The following is a 22467-nucleotide window of genomic DNA, read 5'->3' on the forward strand; positions in this document are numbered from 1 at the left end:
ACCTCTGTTGTGATTGGCGCTATATAAATAAAACTGTCGTGACATGACTCAGCAGCACTTTCACTTTCTTGAACCTGAGCGAGTCGTTAATACAATGTAACAACCGCAACCCTATTAGCAAAACTGAGTTACTCAGTTACTTTTGTATTTTTGTGCATACAACATTATGGTCACAGACTTTTTGTTACAGACAAGTCTTTTTTTTGCTGGGGTGACAGCAAACCAGCTTTCATATTACAGCTAATTGTGTTAAGGAAATTGTTTGAAATTTGGAAAAATGGGTTTTGAGTGGGACTATTTCTTGGCGCAGTGACTTTCTTGAGTCTTCTCATCACCGTGAGGCTGCCAGGCAACCAACAGCGACTCCAGGAAGTCACTGTTCCCTGCCAAGAAATACTCTTGCACAAACTCAAACTTGTTGTCATATATGTGAACGTGATATGACATATTAATTATCTAGCTTTCCACATGCTGGTAGGCAGATTTTGTTACCTTTGGGTAGAGCCAGGCTAGCAGTTTCCCCCTGCTTACAGTCTTTATGCTAAGCTACGCCAACCTGCTGCTGGCTGTAGCTTCATTTTTACTGTATAAAGATGAGAGTGCTATCAACTTTCTCTTCTAACTCTTCTAAGTAAATGTCAAACTATTACTTTAAGTTGTTCTGAAACTGTATTAAAAAATAAATAAACAGCAACAGTCTCCCCACTTCCCTAATACATTGTCAGCTAACAAACATCCTTCTACATGTTAACACAACTATCAAGCAAATCCTTTAAAGCAGACATACAGGGGATGTCATATTAATGTGAGCCATGTGAATGTAATAATTTAATTATGTTGGTTATGTAATCCACTTATTTGTGTTCAAGTAACGGACTGTCTGAGTCATGTGTGCACCCAGTCCATCAACACGGTTCTGTGCTACAGTTAGTTAACTAAATCTCAGCTTTCAGTGCTGCAGTAGCCCGTTGTCGTCAAACAAAATCACCACGTAACGTCTAATGAGTGGCATTTTTTCACTGGGGGGATGGAGGACAATACGGCGCTGGTAATGGGGGAACGGCAGGGGAGAAGCAGGTGGGGGTGGCTGGGGGACGAGCAGTCGCTGAGGCTCGGAGAATCAGCATCGCAGCATGCTGCTGTTACCACGGCTACAGTGACATGCAGGCCAACTGCAGGTGCCAGGCCGACAACAGTGAGGCCCAATTAGAGACCCTGGGAGAGGGAAGATAATGAAATCCAGCCCCGGACTGACGTGGGTTAACAAAATAAGTCCACAGTCGTTTAGCGTTAACAAAAAAGACAACTGGGTGGATGCCAGGTCAAGAAAAGTGGTCAAAGACTCCTGGACAGTCGTTCAAATTCATTGACTGACAGACTGAGAAGTCTATTAGACTTAGTACAGTGTTTCAACATAATTTCAACAGTTACTGTATATGTCCTTCATTTGCTTGCTTTACCACACTTGCTCTCTTTCAGTCCATTTCTGCTTTTCTCAGGTCCTGTTCACTACCTGGCATAAACATACATCTTAGGTGATCCCATCACAAGTGGACAGCTCTATGTCAGTTCACACCTAGCATTAGAATGCGTCTTCACATGCGTCTCGAGTGACCACTTGCGATTGGATCTCACTTCCCTGCTCTATATGCAAATAAACACGTACATCACTCTCCATTTCCATTTTCCAGAAATTAAAAGAAGAAGAAGTTTGCAAAAACCCTGACCTTTTGCCTGTTGTTGTGGCTTCTTCTTCTTGTTTCGCACTTTAATATGACATTGTTGGCCTGCAAATGGATATGTAGAGGACGTCAGTTGAGTGGGCGGTCCTTCAGTGTGGCCAAGGACACATTCGTGTACACACTGCTAAAAGAATGTGGCCATACGTGACCCAGACCACCTCTGAACGCAGTCTGAGGGATCGGACCTCGATGAGTGCTCAGTGCATCTTTGGTGCATTCACAGATGTTCACTTGTGATTGGATCACCTAAGACGCATTTTAATACCAGGACAGGGCCTCAGTCTGTCTCTTACTTACTCTGACACACACACTTCCCTCAATACACACACACACACACCGACAGACATGCAAACACTCACACACATAAACTACAGCTTCAACCTCCGGGCTAGCCAGCGCAGAATGGCTTCTGAATGTGAGAAAGGGACAAGTAGCAGTGTTTACCGAGCACTACTGTCCACACATCCGTTCCCACAATGGTCCCATTGAGGGTGGGCCCAGGTTAAAGCCTATTTAAAAGGCTTGTTTAACACTGAGAAGAGGGGCCGCATACCCAAACCGCAGGGAGGGGAGAGTGGGGGGAGGGAGACGATTTCACAGCAGGCTCCTCAACCTCCACCCCAGCTTTCTCTTCAAAGCCACTTCACTTATCTTTTTTCTCTCACTAAACTTCTGCTTTTTTTTTTCTTTTTCCTGTGTGTTTAAAATTTTTTTTTTTTTTTTACACATTGTGTCTGTGTGCACGTGTAAGAGTGCATGTGGACACAGTTTGAGTTGAACAGAGAACAGGGGCCAAGAGAAAGGGGGAGGGAATGGAATAGTGGGAGGGAGTAGTTGAAAAAGTAGATAGTTTTAGGAGGGAAAATCAGGATGGATGGGCAGAGGAAAGGAGAGAGAGAGGAAAGGACAGCGAGGGAATATTTTTCCCTCCCTCCTTCCCGCCTTTCTCTTCTCCTCATGTGAAGGACAAGCCTGGCGGGGCTGCGGTCTGGCCCAGTGATTGTGTACGGCGCCTTGCGGTGCCTCACACAAGAACCCCATTAATCACTGGAGCAGGTCTCTCACTCCTGGACACAAAGACCCCACACGCTGACTCTGCTGCATACACTTGCACATGCAAACACACAAACACAATGAATACTCGCATATCTGCTTGTGCATGCGAGCGAAAGAGGAAAAGAGAGAGAAGGAGATTCCAGAGCGTATTCACAGAAGTACACGTAATTATTTCTAAAATGTTTTGGCACCTCTCAGCAGAGAGAACTGAGAAAGGAATGCCAAATAGTTTGGAGTCACACCAAGAGAGCAGTCTTGAATTGGTTTAGCATTTAGTCATGGAGTGAATTTGTTCCTGCAACACAGCACAGTCCTGATATTTAAAACATTTAAGTGCCCTGATCTTGTTATGCCAAAAGCATGCCAGAATGTTTATTTCATATCCTCCCTTATGGCGCAAAAACAGCATCAGATATTATTAAGCAACCATGCAAATAGCTAAAGATGACTCTGGTGTCCTGAGAAATTACATAGCAGCGCAGAGACATGCAGGAGATACACATATTATCCCACAAGTCAAGCAGGCAATGTTTTCCAGGTCATTTGGTGGAGAAATCCCTGTAGCAATTCTATTTCCATCGGCTGCCTTGAGCGTGAGTCCATGTGTGCACAGTCTGTAGGAGCTGAGGAAAGGACACCACTGAGGTCATCCCCTATATTAAGACTACAGGCTCCTCTTACCCCTAACATGCACTGCAAAAAAATTATATTGACCATCACAAGTCATTCACTCCCACATGCAGTTTTAATGAATACTGTGAAAATGATATAATTGAGTAAGGTGATTACACTTGTTTTAACATTTGCATGAGGCAAAAGGTGCAATTATTTATCATTTGTATGTGTTTCAACAACATATATCGGTTTGAAACTAGTTTTTATATATTTGCACATCAACAAATCCATGCATTCAATTCTTAATCATCCAACATGTAGTTTTATTTTCTGAACAGATGCAGAAACGGTCCTTTTCAGCCCTAAAATGTGTTGCTTGCCGGATGTGTATTCAAACCTGTGCATCTGCAAACATAAAAAGTAAAAAGCGAACAGAAAATTGGATTGAGTGATAGTGCAATCTGCAGGTGGAGGGAGGAGGGGGAGGAGCAGTAAAATGTGGAGTTGTCTGGCATACGAAGAGACAATCATCTGTGCGGGTATGTGTGTGTGTGTGTGTGTGTGTGTGTGTGTGTGTGTGTGTGTGTGTTTTTGTGTGTGTCCTCTTCCACTCTGCCTCTCAGACATCCCCCTCTCATACCTAATACCAGCCCAGCCACTATAATTTACTGCCCCATTGGTAACTAGCCATCGACGGGGAGGAGATGAGGAAGAGAGAGGGAAAGGCAGGAGCCAGAGTCAGGCTGAGGGTCAATGGCTATATCGAGCACATAAACCCCCATGTAATGAGCAATATTTGTGTACCAGGAGGAAGGTCGTCCGGGTGAAATGGAGAGGGAGTTGCATGTCACATGCAGACACAGGACTCCATTAGTCAGGAGCTATAGAGCTTATGTATAATGTGTTTTTGTGCATGCATGTGCAGGCAAATTCACTGCACAGAATATTTTTTGTGAACTAAATAGATGACAGATGCAAATAAGTTTTTCCTCCCTTTTTTTTCTTACTTTTTTATCATTTATTTTATCATTTATTTATTTATTTATCTAATTTATTGTGTGGTGTTTTTTATTGTTTGCTGTCTGACGCCAAATGTGCTGCTGCTGTGTTGCTCATAAAAGAGCTCTCTGATCTTAATGAGACTAATCTAGATAAGCAGAGATGAAACTGAAAACAAAAACCATATGCTAAAGGGGCCATTTGTTTCTTTTTGAATGCAGGCGTTAACTGTCGTGTGCGGCGGGGTGAATCATTATCCTAATTATGTGTTATTGCATAATCAATGTGTTTATCGTGATGAAGCAGATCAGTTTTTGTCTCAAATCCTGCATGTGGTGAGGTGAAAATGCAAATGAAAGGTATAACTCTGGAGCTAACTTGTCCATCAAAGCCGTAAATACGTCTGTCTTAATGTTACTGGATGAAAAACACACAACAAAGTGATCCAATCAGTGCTGAGCTGCTGACCTCAGCCTTTGTAAACACATTTTATGTTTTTAGAAGGAGTGCTTGTTTTTTTTTGTTCGTGGAAAAGCTGAGCTTTTGTGAAGAGATTAAGGCAGCGGATCCCATGATGTGTTTGAGATTTGATGCGCGTTGTGGCTACTTTAATCATCTCTTTCCTAACGTGACATCACACTATACCGGAGTACTCTATTGCATGTATACAGAGCCTCCAGGCCTGTTTCACCCTACACTCAGCCCGGCTGGGATTGGCACCAACATAAGCCCCTTTCTAACTGATGGGGTTCAGGGACGTGGAGTGACAGCATGTTTTTCATGATGATTAAAAGCTGAGCGAGGAGCCCATCAGCGACCAGGCATCAGCTCGCTCACACCTCCAGGTGCTGTTAATCATCTAAACAATACATTCCCTACATCGTACACACAATGGATCCATACGCACCAGCAATCAGCCATCAGTCGTGGTATCAGCGGCGGCGGGTCATTTATGGTAACGACTGCGATACCGCTGATGACAAGTGTTTATTTAGTGAGAATAGGTGTAATGGCTGGCAAATCGAAAGCTGACTGATCTCCATCAATGTGCTAATGACACCATGATACTCTAATTAATTAAAGTGGAAAAGGCAAACAGTATCTATTTATTTATAGCTTCCTGGAGTTAATTCCACAGTAGATCAGGGCTGTGAGTTTGCAGGTGTGACTGGGAAGCGACGCAAGATGTTGATGGAATCTGACACCTCAGCATTGTTAAACCCTCAAGAGCAAATATGTGTCAATTTAAACAACATGCTTTCCCTAACGCAAGCAAATAAGCAAGGTCTAGTTGTAGCAGCGAGTGTTAATGCTGTTACATATTGTAGCAGATGTGGTGAATTTAATAAGAGCCCTTTAAGAGGACACAAGCACGAAATATGTAGCCTGTAAATCTTTTATAATCTAATTACAAGCAGTTTGGAAATCCTTTACAAACCATTTATACATGTACTCTTAATTCCGAGTGTTGCTAGAACCACAATCAGCCACTCAGTTTACTTAATCTGTTGAAAATCCAGCTAAAAGAGGTAAAAACTGGTTTATAAGTGTTTTGGAAAAAAGGGGAGAGTTCTTGTTGTTGTTGTTTCTAGAAGAAATAGACTTGTGACCCATGTCCCCGTCTGTAAAATTCAACAACAGTGGCTTTAGTTAAGAGGAGGCATTACAGAATAACATGTTTCCTTTCTGTCTGATTAATGCATCGGTGACAGATGCTGAGGGGATTAGGTCTAGATTAGTATCCTTTCCACGGACTCTGTTTTCCTCTGTTTGCCACATTGCCTTTCCAATGGTCCTTTTAAAGAAACAAACAGGATCAGCTTTCCCTGTTTTTCTTTTTTACTCAGCGGTTATTGTGTCATCTTTGTTTTTTTGTCAAATACCATTTTTTTCTACTCTCACAAATTGACCACTGGACCTCCGTTGTACGTATCAAACTGCTCAGCCAGGTATTGTCAGGATAGTAAATCAAACAAAAGACTTCCTCCCTTTCCGTATGAAACGTTTCACTTCACTACTCTGGCCCTCTCTGTGCTCTTGTTTTCAAGCATGACTCATCATTTCACCTTTATTAACCTGACTCATCAGTCTTACCGATCGTACGCGGCAGGATGCAGGAAGTTGTATTTTTTCTGCTGAAGCTGGCAATGCGATGGACCACTTCTGGGCGGATTCTGGCGCCTGTTTAGCCACCCAGAGATAAAGCTATCAGCGGCAGTGCCTGTTCTCCATTGTTGAGAAGAACACCCAAACCCCAATGAAGTGTATGTAAGCAGTGTTAAGGGACCAGGGTGTGTCTCTTCCCCTCTAAGTAACGCCAGTTTTCTCAGCGCTCCCTGAAACTATATTCACAAGCAGATGTCTGCTGGCAGGGCCTGCCAGATAATGACAAAGGATTAAATCGCTTGATTCCCACACCACCAGCCCACTGTGTTTGTCTACCCTCTTTAGCCACAATTTATGGGCTCTGCAGAGCTGAGATAGATCGACTATAGGAGTATAAGCCTCAGAGGAATAAAGAGGAGCTCTAATCGGTGAGAAATAATTCCAATTCATGGCCGTGATTTGGGATTAATAAAAATGCAAATTTAGCGAGATGTGATGGAATGATTTCTTCTGTTGATTACATGTCGAGGCAAAGAGATGACATGTACAGCTGATGTATATACACACATAAAAGTTTTTGTTACATCATTAATTATGTGAGAAAATGAATAATTATAACATTAATAATTCTGTGAAAAAAGTAAAAACCCTCAAAGGAATACTTTGACATTTTGGGATTTATTTACCTGTACAGGGCCAGGCTAGCTAGCTGTTTTCCCTTGTTTCCAGTCTTTATGCTAAGCTACACTAACTGTCCCCTGGCTGTTTCTTCATATTTAGTGTACAAACATGAGAGTGCTGTGAGTTGTTTAAAATGTGAGATTGCCTCTAATGGCATCTCTAATGTAATTTTCCTTTTACCTAAATACATGAAATGTAAATGATTGCTAATTTTTTTGCCATCAAACTGAGTGTCGGATAAAAAATTAACCTACACACATCTCAGCCTGCATTGAAAAGGGGGGACAGAGTTTCTATTCACTCAACTGGATCATATTGAAATTAAAATGTAAAAAAACTGAAATTAACTGACAAACATTTGAGTTGATCAAAAATGATGCTAGTCAGGTTAAAAATAAATGAGCAACTATAAAAAAACATGAAAGAGACTAAAATAAACAGAACAAAACCAGTCGCACAAGATAACCTGCAATTTTAAATCAAAACATAAATTTTTCGGTTGAATTCGTAAAAATGCAGAGGTAATTTAGTCTGAACACAAGGATGCTTTGGACATACACTGCTTATTTCTAGCGGATGATTTGTGCACCAGACCTGGCAGACTATCATTTGTGTGTGTTTTAATGCGGCGTCCTACTGACTCCTGCAGTTTTGCGGATCACCCGAAATAACACTGTGTGTTTGTCATTTAGGGATAATGTAGCTAGCTGGCAAAGGAGAGCCAAGCAGCAAAGCAACAATTAGAGAACTGTTCTCCCCGGCTCATGAGCGGGAGACGTGAGGAGGTTGCTGTTTTCATTTGGTCAGGTTTTCTTGGCCGCAGCGTAATAATCAACTGGCAAACAGTCTTACTGTAAAAGACGAGAGTTTAAAGGAGGGCACACAATTCTCACTTCACCTCTTTATTCAGTGCGGTGAAATGTAGTGTGAAATGAAAGATTCACATTTTTCCCAGCTGTTTACAGTCTTGACTTTGTTGATGCACATTTCTATTCATAACCTCCCAATGCATGAATTTCCCCTTTTGCTTACATATACACAAGAGGCAACACTTTCCACCACGGTGTGTGTGTGACAAGAAAACTATCCTGACAATCCCTTTCTTTGTTTGTAGTAAACTACAGCGGCTCACCTGTGACTGCAGTGGCATTGGCAATTTTCCAGAGGTGTGTGTGTGTGTTCATGCGTGTGTTCTTTGCGTGTGTCCGTGCGTGTGTCCGTGCATGTGCGACGGTGTGTGTTTTTGTGTGTGAAACTCAGAGAGGGCCAGTCAGGCGCCTGTGCATTGGTTTGTCTGTTTCCACACAGTCTGGGCCCCATAGGAGGATTTGCAGGCCAGATAGGATTAGGCTCCCTCTCTTTACACAACAGTGATGGGGATAAGGAGTCCGCAGAGCTCAGGAACACTCCAAAGCCCCATTAATACACAGCGGCAGAAACGGCACAGATGAGTACCTTAAACAGCTGAGCCCACTCTGTCCATGTTTGGTTATCAATGCTCTGCTGCTGTGCCACTGGTCAATTATGCCCACAACCCGTACTGCCCAGTGGAAAATTCACTGAATAAGCACATCTTGCTGTTACTGAGCTGCAGCTCCTTTTTTATCACTCAAAGCCTAAAAAATCCTGCTGGAGCTCAAATTTCTGCATTTAAAAGGAAAAATCAATGAAGTATCATGGCTATCATCTCATCAAAGCACTTCATAAAAGGAGGAAGGACCCTCACTATGAAGTATTTTTGGCTTATTATCAAAGTGGGTCAACAAAATCACCTGTAATACACTGCTTAAGCCTCCCATTTATGCACACGCTTGTCCTTGACACCTGCACTCCTATTATTAATTGCAATTTTCATTCTGTAATTAAATCCTGTATCACTAATCCTAATAAGGTTTGAGGAAAACCCTGGTCACTGATGACAAAGACAGTACTTTTGAATTTTGAATCACCTCTTTATCCTTGATTACTTCACAATAACTGCCGGCTGCATCACTTCAAGTGTTCAGAATGATCCCAGTCCCAGTGCGTCTTCCATACTGGAAGCTTACTGGAGAAGGTTACATAAGTGAGGGGTCCTCCGTGCCCCTGCGAGGGTTCAAAGAGCCCTAATCACATTAAGACAAGCCACTTGCCGCTGAGTTCAATCTAATAGCAAACTCTCCCTGAGCTCAGATCAGACCTCCCGAGCCAGTTAGACAAGACAGCAGCAGTCCCTCATCAGACAGGCTGTTTGCTTCACTTTGATCTCCTCGTATCACTTCGATCAAGTCTTTATGGCGGGAAGCATACAGCACATTTTAACATTAGTTCTACACATACTGATTCATAAGTGGTCTGTCGTCGAGGCGGGCTCTCAGCTGAAATTTCCTCCCGTTTCCTCTTATTCCTGTGTTCAGAGCTTCGCTATCATCTTTCCCATCTCATCCTAAAGTCTCTTGCGCTTATCTCCATCATTTGCTACCTCCTGCAGAGCGTATTGATCTCCCTGCAATCTGCCAGCGACATGTCCCACAGAGCCTGCTGGGCCTACTGTGCTGTAGTGGAAGTTAAGAGAGGACAAACTCTTCTACTAGATACATGGTGTCGCCAACAGTGGTGCATTTCCTGCACATTGCTTCTTTAATTTGAAAATTTGATTATTTTATTTTTGCTGTCACTGTAAATTAAGATCGCTGCTCTCTTTAGGACAGTTTCATTCTTCCAGTTCCCTTCTGCACTTAACAAACACACAATTCCTATAAGAAGTATTTAAACAGCAGATAGTAATACAATTCAGAACTTCAGTACAAAACTCTTCTCTTGTGTCAATTTTTTACTTACTTTTAACCTTTTTTACTTTTAACTTAAACTGCAGGTCTGTGACAGGTTGTAAACTTTGGTCTTCTGCATCAAAATAAGACCTGCTATATGTCCAGTCACCACCACTTTCTGCCTCACTACATAAAGGGCACACTACTTCCTGCATTGGCACTGAACACTGACATTGGATGTAAATTCGGAGGTGCAAAATCATCCAACACGGACATAATTCCCATAGGGATACTGGCCTAGGATTAAACTAATCATTTTACAATATAGCTTTGGTGTAAATGCCTTGAATAATCTGTAATTATTGCTAACAGGTCCCTCAACTGCCTGGAATCAGCCAAAAAAGGTTCAATTTGTCTGACGCTAAATCCCAAATTTCATGCCACCAAATTACTTGGTGCTTGCAGAGTGCTGATGCACGATATTCTCATTGATTCAAAGGCGAGGAGATTGACATGCAGCCAGTTAGACAGCACTCTGCTACTTACTGCTACTTTCCTAGTCTTTTCTGGTGTTTAAGATTAAAAAAATAACCAAGTGTGGACAGTGAGAACACTATTACCCAAGGTGTTGGTACAGGGCTTAATTTCAGCACCTCCTAAGTCTCTATTTGTGCAGTATAAAGCTGAAGCCTCACTCGGGATCCAAACTGGCAAAGAAAGGGTGTAACTGTGATGGCAACCCATGAAAGAAGAGGGAGGTCGTAAAGAATCCTGTTTCCGACACCACAAACCATGTCTAGCTTTTTACAGGGTCTCTGCCACGGCGGGTCAGGGGGTCTCAAGTGGAGTTGTGTGTCTGTGCGATTACTGAGCAGCGAGCAGCAGGGTCAGATCACGGTCACAGACATTTACAGATAGAAATATATGATCTCGAACAATGAGTCGCAACAAAGCGCAAAGTAGTGAGAAGGCATTACAAGTCACAGCAGCTGCGGAGGGATGGAGGGATGGTGATTTGGCTCTGGTGAATTAGCAGAGGGGTGTAAAGGGAGGTTACTTTCACTGTCTGTTCGGCTCTGTTCAGCTCTCAGTGTGCAGACCTGTAGATGGAGGAGGGGTGGGAGAGGGGAGGGAGGGAGGGAGGGGGGGGGGGGGGGTCAGCTGTATTTAGCAGGAGAAGCTTCCTGTGCGTGGGCCTCATGGCGCCGAGCGGGGGACAGGATCCACAATCCAACTTGCTGTCTCCACAAAACACCCATTGCTACAAACACACACACACACACACACACACACACACACACACACACACACACACACACACCCTCTGGCACCGATTCTGCTCTCAATTTCCTGCCTGTAATTCTGGCTGATGGTCAGAGAAAAAAGCAACTTCCTCACAGTGAAAGAGCCCGGACAATCATTCGCTGCTTAGATCACATGTAAATAATCATGCTTCATGGTACAAGAGAGATGTTACGTAAGAGCGGAGGAAAGGGGATGAGGAGGAAATCTGTTTGAAACAATTAGTGACACTGACTGATGAAAATGTGAAACATCCAGGAAATAAGTACTATTTTATTTTATAACTATTAAGACAAATAAATTAAAACTTCCTCAAGCACTTTTACATCTTCATCTTCAGTGCAGACAGATAGATAGCTCATAATATAAAAGACATTTTAGTTTATAGAGTCATTTCTGTGTGCAGCCATGATTATTGATTTTCCCCTGCATTATATGATCCATATCCAATCAATAAAAGGAATTCCCGAAAGGTGCACAAAGCACAGATCCTGTCAGGGTTCAGAGTGAAAACATCTGTGCGAGGTTTTGCAAATTAGGTGGAACAGAAGCTCTTTTTAGGTACAATTTAAAAACATTTTAAGTTATATTTCAATTTGTCGCAACAGGAAACAAGGCTAACACCATGTCTGAAACCACTCCCTGGTTCACTCATTCACGACACCCTATAATAGACACTAATTTATAGCTATAAATCAAGATTTTGGACAATTTATGAGTGATTGTCATTGTGAGTCATCATTGACAGGTGTCACACAAACGTACAATATCTTTAAAAATGAGTGCTGCTGGCATTGCTATAATAAAATAAAATAAAATAAAAAAGCTAAAAATTGTCAAAACAAAAGTAGATAGTAGAATTATGTCACTAACTATTTGGATAGTTGCTTTTTATTGTCTTGAGTTATTACCAAGTCACAGACATATAAAGTGACCTTATAATGCACTCAAGGAGAAAAACAGTGCTGCTCACAATGTGTTTACATCAGCCGTCTATAGTCAAATCTAATACCATGAATAGAACCAAACATTACTTAAAGACAGCCACAGGGTGTCAAACCTCTCATTAGCCTGACCTTTAGTTCTCACCCATGATAAACAACTTTAGTAAGGGCGGCCTTGTAATTAAAAACCTGAGAATCCCTGTGTCCACATGCTGTAAAACAAACATTTATTTCTACACCGTCTCCTAACTTCACACACCGGTGCTGGCCATCTCCTCACAAAACAATTCCTAATTCACGGACATTACAAGACCCAGAGGATGTTCCTAATTACAGGGCACGTGTAAACCAAACCGAGCCTGGTTACCCCTGGAGGGGGTAAGAACACAGGAACATCAGGCTGGAGCCAGTTTTATTGTTGTTGCCAAGGCTGAGGAGAAGAGCGTGGAGGAAGTCCTAAATCAATCCCACTCACTGAGGGCTCACAGTAGGAAAGAGGCTGTCATCAACGGGAGGTGGATCTGTCACGATCAATTACAAAACCACAGGGAATACCCCTAATGAATTTTGATACCAGCCTTTGTCTCGCTTTGTTTTAATTCCAGACCTTTTCTGTGCTGATAAACTCTTTAGAGCTAATTTCTACATTAAAAGAGACACATATCCTTGTTCCCCCAAAATATAACATATTTAGGACATTTTGTGAACATTGAATCAAAAGTTTTATGCTGTCGAAGTATAGAGACATTACATTTATGGAAATCCTTTTAGCCTAACAGATTAGCCACTTAATTACTATGTAAATATGTTAATAAAATGTATTTTACTTATGCAATTTTATTCTTATTATGCAGATAAATTAAACAAATATAAGAGCATTATGCAACAGCTATTTCTTAGAATACTGTATATTCTACATACTACATACTTAACACTTAAAACAATCACTAAACATCTGCTGTTTAGATGTAGCCGCTCCGTTTGCCGCTCTTGTTGCCATTTCTGTTGTCAGTCATCAATGCTATCTGTAGCGACATTAGATACTATCTCTGACGCTCTGTGAGATGTAATCAGTGCAGAGTCATTTTCATTCTTCTCCATGTACGGCTCAAAAGAAGGGCAGAGTGACAAACACAGTGTTTTTAAACCTGAAAGGTCTGGAACACACATTGACTATAGTGGCACGACTGAAACAAGTGTTGTGAAAGCTTAAATAGGTCAAAAGCAAACTTGAGAGGTTTGTTGAGGCTGTTCTGAAACACACTGTTTCTTTGAACGGTAGCTGACACAACCACAAAGAGGAGAAACTGGAAGTGGTAACTGAATTCTGTTGTTGTACAGAGTGTAAAGCCGCAAGAATAAACTCATCTGTTCCCCTTTAAAACTTGAAAAATAGTTTAAAATTGTATATGTCAAAATAATCGCAGTATAGCACTACTGCTCAACTCTGCAGCTGCACAACAGGTTGTTCCCGTGTTTGTCGCTGTATAGAGTTACAAACTGAATCCAGATTGCTGGCTTCCCGCGTCAATAACAACAAAATGTACTCTATTGAAAGGACAATCCCGGTGCCAAGTGCAAGGACGTTGTGGCGGTATTGATTCTTGCAAAGCTTTACCAATGTTCTCCTCATATGTAGGTCAATGAGGCTGCAGACTCGCTCAAGTGCAGCTTCAGTCAGATATTTAGGTCACACCCCAATTACAGCGAGGCAGAGAGATGAGCTCTGCAGGGGAAATATCTTTATGGAATACAGCCACTTCTTTGAATATTATTTTGTAGTTATTTTGAGACTGAGCCCTGGCAGGGGCTCGAAGCAACAAGCTGCGGTAGCTGAGAGATGACAGCTCGGGTGATTGGGTTTGAAAGTGGACCTGTCTAGCCTCTATGCTAATGCTCTGGCTCCTAGACAGTCTTCTTTTGGCGAGCTCCGACCCTTTTTCTTTTAGATGACATCACCATTTACACAGGCATGACATTGACATCACTGGGGGAGTATGTTTGGGTATCACAACGGCAACATTAAAGCGTAGCTGTCGATTTATACCTTGAAGCCGGTTTGTGTGCACTTTTTTTCTGTTTCTCCATCAGGAGTGCATATTGTCAACGCTGATAAATTCTGACTCACATCCCAAAACAAATCCATAAATCCACTCTGCATGCCGAAACTCACTGTGAGGTTTTATGAGAGGCAAAAGGAGGTTGCCAACCCTATTTTACCTCTCCAAGGGAAGTCCTGGGAGAGTAAGCAGATTGAATGTAAAGTCAATACCATCATACACAAGCTCTCCATGTGGTCTGCATCAGATCAGCCCTGGGAGCGACTCTCAGCGAGGGGGATTGATGGGAGGGCTCATTTGAAATCCTTTGAATACAGCAAGAATTGAGGCAGATATGTTGAAGCCTGAAGTGAAAATGATAAACATGCTACTGCAGGTGCTGAGAATAAAAGAGACTTCAGCTCTTTTTTTTTTTTTTTTTTTTTTAAAAAAAAGAGAGAATAGAACAAATGACAAAGACAGAAAGCTGTCAAGGGGGAAGGAGGCAGAAATGTTCCTGATTCACAAGATTGTGATTAGCATGACAGATTTAGTGCATGGTGAAAAGAGGTCCTTGCACTCTAATTGGTTGTTTTCGGCTCTGTGTATTATTTTAAACCTGCTTATGATGATTGCGACAAAGTGACACAAACTCAACTCCCACATGCACTGCTGGCAAGATTCTGGTGGATGAAGAAATACTTACGTTATGTTTAAAATAAAATTCTTGCATCATGTGCTCTGTTTAAGAAAAAGGAATTCCAGGCAAACTTATTTACTAGTTAAAAATGTACCCACCAAACACACAGCCAGACAGAAGTGATATGATCACAATTGTGATATAATGAGTACTAGCTAACGCCTTATAAAGAGTATATCTACTGTCTCTCATTGAAAACAAATTTACAGTCATATAAAGAACTTTAAACACCCACCAGTAAATGAGAGTTTGCAGTGGTGGAAAGTACTTTACTTTACTTGAGTATTTCCATTTAATGCTACTTTATACTTTCACTATTTCAGAAGGGAATATTTTACTATCTACTCCATTACATTTATTTGGCAGCTTTAGTCTTACAAAAAGCAGTGTGTAGTCGGGGTCACATTTCAGATGTCTATGAGTTGTTAACAGCGCCACCAAATAGTGATTTTTCCCTCTAGACTTCACACATGGTTTCATTTCAATAAATGTTCAAATGATCCAACATTTCACCAAAAATCAAAGATCAGAGAAAAAGTCCAAAAACTGAAAACAGATTTGTGTATCAGAACTTTTTGTATGTTTTTTATTCTTTCCTCTCCCATCAATCATCTCACGACCACTCAGATATATCTGGTGACCATTTGGAGGGGCCCGACCCCTAGGTTGGGAACCACTGGACTAAACTAGCTAACTGTATATAAAGTAGTTCAAACTAGCTCCACCTCCAGCAGCTACAACAGTAACATGCTGCTCTAACACTGATGTTTCAGTATTAATAATCTAATGATGTCATATATAATAATATATCAGTCAGTGGAACCAAACACTACTTTTACTTTTGCTGCCAATACTTTAACTACATCAAGCTAATAATACTTATGTACCTTTACTTAAGTAGGATTTTTCATGCAGGACTTTTACTTGTAATGAAGTATTTTTACGTTGCTGTATTAGTACTTATACTTAAAGGTTCTGTATGTAGGAATCAGAAATTCCTTCTCATTAGTGACCTCTGTGGCCGGGAACAACAGGCTGTGTCCAGGCAGCAACGAACTGTGGCTGGGGAGCAACACGCTGTGGTTTTGTTGTGAAATATGTGCTTATTACAATCTTTGGACTACCAAAGGGAAAAACAAAAGGGGTAAACTATGTTCTGCTATCGCTCTGGAGCTTGTTTTCTGCTCCTTTGTTGAGAAAATAATGTTGTTTTAGCTGTATGTGCTTGGGAGTGGGCAACTTGTCATTGCGGGGGTGTTGTATTGTGAAATGTGTAGTGGTTAACGGAGGCAACTAGCTGTTTCATTTGCTGGAGAGCTGAATATCTGCAATGTGTTTCTAGTTGGATAGCACCATTTTTGTTGTGTTGTCGTGTCATTATGCCGATCGTTTGTTGACGTTAGCGGGAGAGAGGCAAGGCGTCACTTCCGTTGGCTTTTCGTGAAAGTCCAACCCAGTTCCTTCACATAGAAACCAGTCCACAGGCTGTTACAGACAACCGAGAAAGTTGGAGAACGTCTTAATTTTTACCTTACATTACTACCCGTTCACTCATTGGCAATAAAAACATGAATACATGTAAATTGCTTTACAATTCTACATATAGAACCTTTTAGTGAATACTTCTACTACTACTACTTAACCGAATACTTCTTCCACCACTGACAATTTGTGTGTTTATTGCGGGTTTTCCAGTTGTTTCATTACCACCTGGTTACCTGGTTTCATCACGTAAACTGGCCCAGCTTCCAGGTCAGAAATCCCCTGTGAGATGCTTTGCATTAACAAACTGGTAAATAAAACAAATAACATTCTACAACACCCGGACACTTCAAAAGGACAACCTGTTTTCCATAGACCAGAGAGTTGAGCCATCAAACTGAAATTGTTTATAGGAAGTTCCTCATCTACATGTCTCAAAAACAAGTTTGGGGAAAGTCCCTGCAATTTGATAACACCATAAAGGAGTTTTCTCTCGGCTGCTGGAGTTTTAGAACATAAAACTGTATTCACTATAACGTTTGGGTTGGTTTTGACATTTAAAAAATGTTTATACATGCATTGAGAGTGTACTTTTTCATAACACTTATAGTAGGAAAATGACAGGTGTAATTAATAACATTAATAAATGATGCAGCAGTTTGTTCCATTAAAATAATTCAGTAAACCAGTAGTGGGATGTGACAGTACACTTACTCAAGTACTGTGTAGTGCAGACTATAGGCATTTCTACTTTACTTGACTATTTACATGTTAGGCTACTTTTTAGATACTTCTACTCCACTACATTTCAGCAGTAGATATTGTACTTTTTACTGATATTATACTACTTATTTGACAGCTATGGTTACTTTACAGATTAACATTTTAAATACAAATTATGACATAATCTTGTAAACAAGATCTTTTTTTTTCCAATTCTAGTGAATTGTTTGGCAATTAAACTTCAGAAAATAGTAAAAAAATACCCAGAGGCCTTTTTTTACAGCAGATATTTTGACTTGTCATAGTAGGGAAAGCACAGGTGTTGCTAGTAACATTAATGATGTTTCCAAGTGTCCCAGTAATCCATGGCAGTGTGACAGTGAGCCAGCATGCACCCTAAAGCTGAAGCAGCTAAATAGAATTGAGCCATCATTATTCACACCTGGGCATTTCTTTCTGTGAAACGTCAAAATGTCTTCGGTGAAAAATGCACAATTACCAACAGTCCAAAACCCAAAGATATTTACTTTACAATGATAAAAAACAGGGAAAAGCACTAGAGGCTGCAATCAGCAAATATTTGGCATTTGTGCTCGAAAATGACAATTAATCAATTAACAAAATAGCTGCTGGTTAATTTTCTATCAATTAACAAATTGTTTCAGGTCACATTATGTATTGCTTTACATAAAACTATCCAACTGTATTGCAGCACTCAGTCAGTTACAACATTAAAACGCCACTTACGTGGTAACGCATCAGTGCTATGATGTTATCGGGACTCCTGGTATTTGTACATAGTTCACTTGTACTTTTGAGTACTTCTTCCTCCGCTGCAGTAAGCCATGACAGTGAGCAGGCATGCACAATACCAGAGCCATGGACCTAAAAGAATAACATTTATCGTCCTCTTCTCTGAGGTACTTAACCACAGAAAGTTCTCTGTTTTTCTCCCTCAGTTAGAAAATATAAAGATCATCTTACAATTTGGAAAGGCTGTACTGTCACTCGGCTTTTCTGTAAATCTCTCCCTGGTACTCATCACCATCAGCCGTATTGAATATTTTGATTTATTTCCCGCTGAAAAATTCTTGTGAGCTGTACTAACAGTGAGCGAAAGCAGAAAATATTTCCTCCTTAATCTTAAGCCTGTTATTCTAAGGCTCTTTCCCTCTGGCAGAAAAGACACACTGGATGGCTTTCCCAATGTTATCCCTTAAATCTTCTCCAAGTTATTGCTGGCATTAGTCTGGCTATTTCAGCTGTGATATCAAAGCAACACAACGAACACATCAGAACACAATGTCCTATGAAAATGCATGAAGGAAAACCAGAAAATTTGTAACAGATACATAATCGATTCCATCAGCAGCTGCAGGCCAAAAAAAAAAAGGTCTTAAAAAAAGCTGAAATACATCTTGTGGATGTAACAAGTGATGAATCTCAGGATTTCTAACAACCAGACCTGTGTCTCATATACGGTGAAGTATGTGTTGATAGCAAATAATTACATGGTTTACACTACATCAAACACACACAAGCAAGTATGTCTGCTTCAGGAGGTGATTTTCACATTCAAATGGAATGTATGATGTCAGTGTGTAAATGGAGAGTAAAACCATAGACTGGAAAATACGAGACCAAGCCCTTAAAATTAGCGAGACGTCAACAACGCGACAAGGGGAGGGTGGGGTTTCCCGACGAACACTCCCATGGTTTTTTTTTTTTCTTCCCCCAATTCTGCTGACGCCATGGAAACTTCAAAGAAGTCAGAAACAGAGGAGAGGGAAAAGGGATCTGTTTTGTTTTTCCCCTTGCCTGCTACTAGGTAACTTGGCAGACGGCCAGGGAAAGGAAAGCAGAAGTCCACAGTGCAGTAGGCAGCACCTCATCAGCAATGACTGATGTCCTGATCTTATCTTCTGACACCTGGTTAGTCAACAGCATCAGTATGACTGCAGGCAATCAGTACAGCAGATCAAATGTCTGAGCAGTGTTACTAGGCTGCCTTACAATAATGTAACAGATGTATGCAAGAGTAAATTAGAACAATCTGTGCTTACTGTAAGCATAAGCAACGCCTCCTTTTCTCCCAAATTCCCCTTTCAACAAAAGGTCATTTCATATGTGCGTATCAGCCAGTATTTAGAAATACTGAGGTCATTACAACCCCACCTCTCTAAGAAACTTTTGATAAGTCACAAACCAAAATCTGTAAACCTTAAAAAGAATCACAAAATTTCACATTTCATGTATTAATTAAACTGTTTAATTATATTTTCTATCAGTTGATTTTCCCTAATTACGGGCTCAATGTTATTTCAAAGCCTTCTCTACACTACCAGATAGGCGATTCTTACCATAGGCTGTATATAAAGATGGATGTCGCAAGGTGTGATGTCACCAATTTGTTTGGATTGCAACATCAAACTTATTGAAATATTGTTACAAGAGTTCACCTCAAGTGCGAGTGCCAGAGCTGGAGAGAGCAGCAGATGAGTAAACTGTCAATCACAACTGTCAACGCCCACACGGCAGACATCGAAACCTACTATAAGTCTTCAAATCTTATTAATGGAGCAATAATTTCCAAATTGACCACTATCACATTTATCAGAGGGCTTGATGTAGCGATTGAGACCATAATGGCTTATTGAAAAAAAATGATTAACTTTGTATTTCTAGAAAGAAGTTGATGCTTTTTGAAAGGAAGTCAATTGCAGGCAGGGATTTTTTTGAGCTAGCATCTAGGGCCGTCGGTTTTTTTTGCCCAAAAAACATGTAAATTCTAAGATATCTAGATCGAAAAATATTACAATTGATGCTGAAAAAACTCTACATGTGTGTATTATGTGTGTAATCGTATAATGTAAACTGCTCTTCACATTATTAAACCCTCAAAAATGTTACATATAAAATTTGTGAATTTATCAAGTGAAATGTTGTTTCACTTGGGTGTATTTCTCCCTTGCAAAAGCAAGCACATGTAAAATGTACAAGTTATGTATTACATTTCACATGTTAGCTGTCTCACATATCATGTGACTTTTATGTCATGTCAATTGAAAACCGTTTTCCACATTCGCCTAAAGCCTAATCTACGCCAAGGAGCACTAAAACTGTTCTCTGTGGCTTGTGGTGGCCCAAAACCATACTGAGGCTTTTTATGTTGGTTTGTCCTTTAGTTGTCATCCATCCGTATATGCTTCCTCTTTATTATATGGTGTTACTAACCACTTCTTTTCACCTCCAGTCCTCCAACACATGCGGCAGTTCAAGCGATCCCATATACATCACTGAGTCACTAAAGATTATTAAAAGGGCGTGATCTCTCAAAGGTTTCCCTGAGGCGGCGGTACTGGTAACTGCACCTCCAGATTTGGCATTTTTGAGATATTATGTGTGTGCTGTAAATGCCTGCAGATAAAAATCACTGTAAGTCTAAGGGAAAGTAACACCACCTAACATTATAAATGTAAATATGACATGGAGAGTGTTCTCAATTACAGAAAGGGGAAACGGGAATGTCAGTGCAAACCATGGCTGGCATTCTCACATTCACGAATGCGGCATTCAAATGGTGTGACATTCGAAATAAGTCGTAATGGCTACCTTAGCGATGGTAACTGGTGATTACTGAAGTGTTAGTGTGACATTTCAGGCAGAGGGTGGCAGATCCATCAGGCTGCAGAACTACTGAATGTTAAACAATTTCCTTACGATGAGATTACTCCCCATTCATTACTCCCTCTGTCTTTCTCTCTCTCTCTCTTTCTCTCTCTCACACACACACACACACACACACACACACACACACACACACACAAAGAGAGAGAGAGAGCACACTCAGCTTCCTTTGATGCCTCTCTATTCACACGGATCAAAGGGAGGAGACCTCTGAACATCCATACATTAGGACAAAATAAGCTCCTCCACAGACTGTCTCCAGAATGAATGCATTACCAGGTTAGTTATTTTAATGAGCTCTTCAGCACCATCACCTTTCACCTGCTTTCAATATCCCACTCAATCAAAAGAGGTTATGATCTACTGAGCTGCTGAGCCGCTCACCAACTTTAACAATTGACAATGGCAATTTTAAGGTTTTAGCTGGAGAACTAGACACACTTACACAACAAAATAATGTATGAAAATCTAAGCCCAGTGATTATTTGCTTTTTGTCTCTATGCTATCTATATCAGCCCTCTTATCTGTCTGTCACTCATAGCAGCTGATTGCAGTACAGAGAAACAGCAGTCTGTAAAAGACCACAGGGAAAGAATGCCTTAAATGGTGAGTCGGCATCTTGCAGCCAGGTGCTCCGTCCGGGTGTCCAGATCACACAGTCGACCAAAGGTCAATGGACTGCAGAGCAGTCTAAATTACATAATCACAGTTTGTTTTAGGCCTTTAATACGTTTTCAGGGCGAAAGTGTAAATAAATCAACAAAGACTCTCCAAGTAGAAATGTGTAGGAATTTTTATATGACTATGGTATCTGTTTTATTTTTCGAATGAGTTGTTGTTTGAAGAAAAATGAGACAATCCTGAAGAAAATTGATGCAATAGTCTTGCTTTCAGCCCACTTATCTCACCGTCCGATCAATGTGTGTGTGTGTGTGTGTGTGTATGTGTGTGTGTGTGTGTGTGTGTGTGTGTGTGTGTGTTACAGTACTATCAGACTCTCACCACAGTGTCTTTTTTGAGACTATGAGTTGCCAAAGTCAGAGCATTTCAAATTACAGTGGCATAGCATGGTGTCTTTGAAAACCCAAGATTACATCATCAATAAATAAAACATCAACTACTGTAATTATAAATTGCAATTATTTCTTTTTTTTAGCTTCAATGAGAAAGTCATATCAGATTTGATCATCCATCCTCTTTCTTTCTAGGGTCAAGGAGGGCTGAAACCTCTTCCAGCATGTGTTGGACGAAAAGTCGGGGGAAATCCGTAAGACAAATGGCTGGTCTGTTGCACGACTATAACAAAAAGACAAACACATTCACACCTAAAGGAAAGAGCGTTTGGACTGTGAGATGAAGCTGGAGCATCTACGTGAAACCCAAGTAAAGTCAAAAACACCAGGCGGAAACCTCGGAGCCAATCAAAGTCTCATATATAGAGCTCAGCCAGCGGTGTGTTGTCTTGTCAAGAATACCGAGCTGTTAGCACCCAACGTTCTTACACAATTCCAGGTTGCATTAGTGTTTAAACAGACACAAGTTTCCAACACTTCCCCTTCTCACAGCTGCTGTTCGTAGCTTTTTGCTCAGGACTACAGAGGGACAGGAGGCATCTCTGTCAGCGCTCCAGCTTTGGGTGG

The 22467-nt window shown here is 40.9% G+C and overlaps 1 long non-coding RNA gene across 1 annotated transcript in view; it reads right to left on the reverse strand.

The window, feature by feature from the left end:
- Positions 1 to 21990: 21990 nt before the first annotated feature.
- The window catches only part of LOC122972883, a 49160-nt gene continuing 48683 nt past the window's right edge, over positions 21991 to 22467 (reverse strand). The window contains exon 5 of the long non-coding RNA XR_006399867.1: positions 21991 to 22123. This is a non-coding gene — a long non-coding RNA (uncharacterized LOC122972883). The remainder of the gene's footprint in view (positions 22124 to 22467) is intronic.

Source organism: Thunnus albacares, chromosome 21 (genome assembly GCF_914725855.1).
Source record: "Thunnus albacares chromosome 21, fThuAlb1.1, whole genome shotgun sequence".
Taxonomy (NCBI): Eukaryota; Metazoa; Chordata; class Actinopteri; order Scombriformes; family Scombridae; genus Thunnus; species Thunnus albacares.